Source organism: Cervus canadensis, chromosome 10 (assembly GCF_019320065.1).
Source record: "Cervus canadensis isolate Bull #8, Minnesota chromosome 10, ASM1932006v1, whole genome shotgun sequence".
NCBI classification, from domain to species: Eukaryota; Metazoa; Chordata; class Mammalia; order Artiodactyla; family Cervidae; genus Cervus; species Cervus canadensis.
The window spans coordinates 74,901,490-74,908,177 of record NC_057395.1 but is presented as its reverse complement, the minus strand read 5'-3'; the positions used below and the strand labels follow the sequence as shown (position 1 = coordinate 74,908,177).

Below are 6,688 nucleotides of genomic sequence, written 5' to 3'. Positions count from 1 at the left end.
TCTCTTCTCCTCCTTACTTCCACCAACGCCGGGCTCCCCATTGGATAAAGGCAACCGGAAGCCATAGGAGAAGGGAGCCCATTGATTGGTCCATGCAGTTAGCCCAAGGCAGAAGAAGGGTAGAGAGGGTGGGAGATGAGAGATCCCACTGAAAAGGCATCACCCATCCTGAATCTTACAAAGATGCAGTCCCCTGCTCCTACTGCAAGGAAAACAAAAAATGTCCTTGAGGGCTCTAAGCAAAGGCAAATTTAGAAATGCTCACCTGCAGTGCAGAACGTGAACGTCTGATAACCAGGTGGCACATCTATTGTATAACAGAACCACCTCCTTTTACCGAGTCAGACTGTTTTCAGTCCTTCATTGTCACAGAAATTGGAGAATCTAGTACCAATGTCAGTTCAGAGATTGTCAACACTCACGATGTAATTTTTGGCATATAACTTGAAAAGAGACCAAACGATTGCGCTGCAGACAACAGAAGCCCTTCCAAGTCCATCTGTTTGTTTTCCTGAACAGTTCTCAGCGCTGATACCGAGAAAAACAAATGGTGTGAATGCCATTGATGCTGAAGCCTGTCTTTTTAAAATAATAATATTCATTCATGAATATATTCAATGAAAAAAGTCCCACCTCTCATATTAAGAGAAGTGTGTCCCAGAGTATTTTACTTTTTTAAGGATTGATCAGTCTTTATCACAAACATGTTTAAGTTGTTTTGATCAGTATATTCTGCTGCCTGGGTAGCTTAGCTGGTACAGCATTAGACTTTTAATTTGAGGGCCCAGGGCTCAAGTCCCTGTCCAGGCACCATAAATAAATAAATAAACAAATGTATTCTACTAATCACCATGATAATAATTGAATGAATTTAAAATAGCTTATTTTAAAATTTAAAGACTTGTAGTCAATGAAAAGCATTTTAATTTCAATTTTTAAGCACATTTTTGTTGCAGTGATAGGTGATAAAATGATTAATAAAAGAATTTCAAGAATAAAAATATATATTAAGACTAAATTTCTGCCAGGAGTGTACAAGTTGATGGAGAAAAAAGAACAGTGTAGAATCCTAAGAAAGCAAAGCTTGTATATATATGTATTTTTTTAACCCATGATGGTGGATGTTGAACCAGAATGGAATTGAGCTTCAATGGACTACTTTTGAAAGTTACATTATAATTTTCTTTTAAAATGCCAATATATACATGTCAAAAATTATATCCATTTATATAAATTTTGTTTACTTATATATAAAATAAATATTTACTCTATTTTGAGATTTACTGATATATTAACACTCTATATAATTTATTTGCCTGTGTGCGTGCTTAGTAGCTTCAGTCATGTCTGACTCTTCACGACCCTATGGTCTGTAGCCTGCCAGGTTCCTCTGTCCATGGGATTCTCCAGGCAAGAATACTGGAGTGGGTTGCCATGCCCTCATCCAGGGGATCTTCCCAATCCAGGGGATCTTCCCAACCCAGGGATCGAACCCTGAGTCTCTTATGTCTTCTGCCCTGGCAGGCAGATTCTTTACCACTAGTGCCACCTGGGAAGTGCATATAATTTATTTATTTATATTCGAATATGTATTTAAGCCTATGATACAAAATTTAGACAACTTTAAAATGTAAGAGTATGTGAGAAGTTCCATATCAGAAGTGCAGAATTCTTCACACCTCTTCTGATTGTCACGCTAAGAATGCTACTAATTATGAATATTTTAAAAATATAGTTTCAAAGGTATTAGCAGTGGTCTTATAGTGAAAAACAAGGAGGAAAGTGAATGTATAACAATAGATAAATGATTACTACACATCTATTTAATAAAATATGTGATCAGTTCAGTTCAGTCACTCAGTCGTGTCCAACTCTTTGCGACCCTATGAATCCACAGCATGCCAGGCCTCCCTGTCCATCACCAACTCCCGGAGTTTACTCAAATTCATGTCCATCGAGTCATAACTAGACATAAAAAAATTGTGAGAGTATGGACGGGATTTTCAAAGTGGGAGGAGGGTGCTGCAAGATGAGTCTGCAGAATCAAGCAGGGCTCAGGTATTTTGAGGGGCCTTGTTTGCCCATCAAATGCTGGGAAAACAAGGTAGAATCCATCCAGGATGGCACATCACAGCTGCCTGATGACAAGGTAATAACATACTGTCAGAGCAGGGGATTGCTGGGGATCGGGGTGATCACAACTGATGTCCTAGAGGAACAGAAGTTAACCCAGGATTTGAAGGAACCTTGAACTGCATCTGAGAACATGGAGGGAAAATTGCCAGGGGAGTTTAGAAAGAGACAGTGGCTTGTGGGCCCTGAAGTCTCTTCATCTGCCATCAGCTCCGCCTGTGGACACGCAGCTGCTCCCGACTATAACAGCAGCAGAAGTAGCACTGCCGCGGTGACCTTACAAGCCTGTATGTGTTGAACACTACGTTTAGGCGTCGGTCTGAGATATAGAGGGATGGATTCTGGGGTTCTAATCCCTATTCTCAGTCACTATTCCACACTGCTTCTCTTTCCTATCTCGGTGCTGCTCATTCATGCCATCATCCCTTCTTCACTTCATTCAATAGGTAACTCTTCCAGCCGACTGTGAACTGATTCTTTTAGATATAATTTTCAAGATATCTTAACTATTGGTGAGTTCTCACCTGCTCTGATTTCCTTGTAGAACCCCACTCTGGTGGGGTTTGATTCTCCCTTTCTCCCTCGGAAGGATGCTGCCTTCCCATCCCAAGCCTTGGAAGAGAACCACCCTCTCTCTGCTCTCCTCTCCCACACTCTCCAGTCTCTACCCATACCTAGCTCCCACAGCCAGCTTGTCCTGGCCAGTCCTTTGAGAGTCCACCTTTCTCGGAACCCAGAAATCTCTTCCAGCCTGTCAGCCATCCACTCCTCCATCCATGGAGTTTTGCATTGTGCGTCCAATCAGAGTGCACACTGGCTCTGCCTGTTACCTTCTGAATTTCCCCGAGATTTCTAGCTCAATGGCACCCATTGTGATGAGATTTGATATTCCGTTCAGCTAGAGTTTCCCCCCAAATGAACAGTTCCTTGAACAAGATAAAGATGTATGTCTGCCTTATATAAATGTGGACAGTCGAGGGTAAGTACAGTGGCTCCCAAGATATCAAGGGCTCAGGCCCCCTCTGTCTTATTGCTCTGCCATGCTCAGCGTAAGGCTTCTCACTCATAACTCTAGGTGCTTGATTTACATTGGACACCTGAGTCTGAATTTCAGCCACAGGAAGAAGAAAGGAAGCAGTGCAGGGAGGGAGTGCTCTCTTTCCTTAAAATGTTTCTCAGAATTTGAACACAGTACTTAGGCTTACATCACACTAACTAGAATTTAGTGATGTGGCCACACCTACTGGCAAGCTGAAATAGGAAATGTAGTTTTCCTCCTATGTGGTTTTGTGCCAAGCAAAATACCTGGGCTACTAATACAAAAGAAGGAAAGCACAGATATCAGGGAAAACCCCCAAAGTCTGCCAAAGCACGTCTCTCTTCCTTCCCCTGTGGACTGGATCCATTTCTCCAGTCCAACCCCATACCTCCTGGTCCCATTTTTCCATGGATCTTAAGGACCAGGGCACAGAGCCTCCTTGTCGGTGACCAGCCCTCTTTCCCAGCCCCCAGGAAAATCCTGTCTTTACTAATATGATACAGCTTCCCAGGGACTTGTCCTCTGACTCATCTAGTACTCATGAATCCGTGTTTACAGATAGTGAAAGTGAAGTCGCTCAGTCTTGTCTGACTCTTTGCGACCCGTAGACTGTAGCCCACCAGGCTCCTCTGTCCATGGGATTCTCCAGGCAAGAATACTGGAGTGGGTTGCCATTGCCTTAGGCTTTCCATTAATCTACAATCCACCCCTCACACTTTGAAGCAAAAACTAAATTTTCTCTGCCATAGTCAACAATACTTAAAATTTCCTTACGAGGGGAGATCTCACAGCCCGGCCCTGTGCAGTGGAAACAGGTATAGTGAGGTTGACACTGCCTGATGGAAGCCCTCGGATGGCTGAAACACCAAGAACATTGCCCTCTACGGTCATCTCCACTGGCAATCGATTCTGCACGAGAAACAAAAATAAATCTTGATGTGTTAACTGCAATTTGGGGGTTATTTGTTACCTTTCCTGACTGATAGGAGGCTGGGGCAAGGAATGAGATTAGGATACTGGCTTGATCCTGAATTTGCAAAACCTCACACTTGCCACTTGGAGTGTGTGTCCCAGATAGATCATAGTAAACAGTTACCTAAAAATGATTTTACTTGACCTTGGAAATATTTTTCTTAGCATTATATGTATGCATTGAAAACACTGATAGATGCTATGAGGGTACTCAAGGATCCTTCTCTATATGATTCCTTGAAACCACTATTCATTTAAAAATAATAATGTAATAATTAAACACATTTCATTTTAAATGAAAGAAAATTAAAGATTAATTAATAAACTTAAGGACTCGGGTGTTTACCAGTTTCTTAAGGACCAACTCTTATTGCAGCTTAATTAAGCAGCTCAGCTGTGATGCTATTAAACAGGTTGACGGAGCCCCAGTTGATTCAGGGCTGCATAGAGACACAGCCTTTATTAGTCTTCTCCACTTCTATGAAAGCAAAGTAGGTTTGTGTTCCACTTGGGGACTAATCCATTTGTCACTGCGAAATCTCTGAGGACAGGGATGTCCATTTCAAACCTAATTTGCAGCTGCCTTTTCATCTTAGTGGTTTGGGAATGGAATTTATTTGCTTCGACCCTAGTATATTTTGGTTCCCCCATGCAACTATCGAGTGCCCGCAGTGAAATTTCAGTGGAGCATTAACAATTTGTTTTCTCCAATACCAGTTCCATCTGTCAAAGTGTTGCACCCAGGCCCATAAAGAAATTTCACTCTTCCCCGCTTTGTAATGGTTTTATGCAAATAACATCCAAGGCTTAGTTCTCTGATGATGATTTCAAGGAGAAAGAAAACTGGAGGAGAGAAGGAAAGAGAAGAAACAAGGAGGAGGGAGTGACTGATGGAGGAGGAGGAGGGAGAGGCAGAGAGAGAAGGGAGGAAGGGAGGGAGGAAGAGGGAAGTGGGGCAGAGATGGGGTCCTGGGGAAAGCAGAGAGGACTGAAGGGGGAGGGCAGGGAGGGAGCAGTGTGGCGGGAAGGGGGTGGGGACCACTTGCTGCTCTGAGTATCTCTGGGCCTTGTTGTGAGAAGACAAGTGAGACGTGGTGTGACGGATGCTGTGGATAGGGTCCAACGCTCCTTGCACAATGTTAGTTACTCCTGCTCAAGCCGGGGGAGGGGAAACCATTCTGGGAGCAGAGGAAGGATTTTCAAAGGGACTCCGACTTACCCCCCGGGGGGAAGGAATGCACTTCCTAAGAGCGTGTGGGCACTGACCTTCAAACTCCATACAGCAGTGTTCCCGACTGACCTACCTGGAAACGCTCCCACCGCCCACCACCCCGTCTCCCCTTCACAACTGGCGTTGCTCAGTTTAGAAGAAGCAGTGTGATCTTCACCCACCCAGAGTCTCTCCATAGTGCCTTGCTTCAGGGCTGGCAGGGCCCCCCAGAGGTTCAACAAGGGGCATCTGTAACACTGGGGGCTGGGGTGAGTGTCCTTTCATTTAAGATGTCCTGATCCCCTTCATCTGCCTCATAAGACGTGTATTTCCAATAAAATGTTGCTTTGATGTTTAATAATTATTTATCCAAATGTGTTATATCAATCACTTGGGTGTTGCAAATTGCAAAGATAAATCTGATTCTAAACATAGTTAATTCATAAGTAAAGTCATTTATAGGATAAAAATATATTGAAATAAGATAAAAAATTATCAGGGAGGAGGGGAAGAGATCGTTCCAGGAGAAAAGGGAATGATCCATAGATTTAATGGTTAAGAAAAATGTAATGTATCCTTTTGAAAAGAATGTGGATATTAAACAACATGCTATTTAGTGTGAATTAGATACATTTTGAAAGATTATATAACTGTTTTATTGCAAAATATCAGCATGTATGCTACTCTGTCATTTACACAACTTTGTTGTTTTGTTCCTTGCATTTGACTAGTTTTTCTAGGAAGAGCTGTTTGCTAAGAACCCGAGTCTTTTGAGCCTCTTCTCTCTTCTTTTCTTCCATGACTAGAACTGGTTTTCTCTGTGAGGCTAATTTTTGACTCCGAAAGTCTGCATTTGTATCAATTCATGAGAATGGTGCAAAGAGGATGAGAGAGAAGCCCAGGCCTTTCTGGCATCCAGAGCCTGAACAGTGAGTAAACGGGCCTCAGTCAGCATCCCCAGGGCCTGGCCCATCCACTGACTCCACTATAGGAAATTGGGGTTCATGGTTCCGTGCCTCACAAAGCTCCCCATTGCTGCCTGTCATGGGGTGTGGTGGATGCAAGTCCTGTTCACTGAATATTTCCTGTCTCTTCCCAGGCTCTTCCCCTTGGAAGCTGTGTGACTGACATTGCCTGTGACACATGGGGGGAAGTGGTAGTGTTCCCCTTGGGCAAAGATTTTAAGCCATGCCTCCTCCTGCCTGCTACTAGAAGGAAGCACCACGATGGAATCTGTGAACCTGGGTCCCCGTATAAAGAGGTCCCAGCTGACCCTAAGGTGACAATGCAGGCTTCATGAGAAGGAACTGTTTCTTACTTTCAGCCACTGAGAT

At 43.3% G+C, this 6,688-nt stretch overlaps 1 non-coding gene across 1 annotated transcript; it reads left to right on the top strand.

Moving 5' to 3' along the window:
- The first annotated feature begins 737 nt into the window (after positions 1 to 737).
- On the top strand, positions 738 to 810 carry TRNAK-UUU. Its single transcript has one exon. It is a non-coding gene; the product is annotated as a tRNA-Lys (tRNA).
- The last annotated feature ends 5,878 nt before the right edge of the window (positions 811 to 6,688 follow it).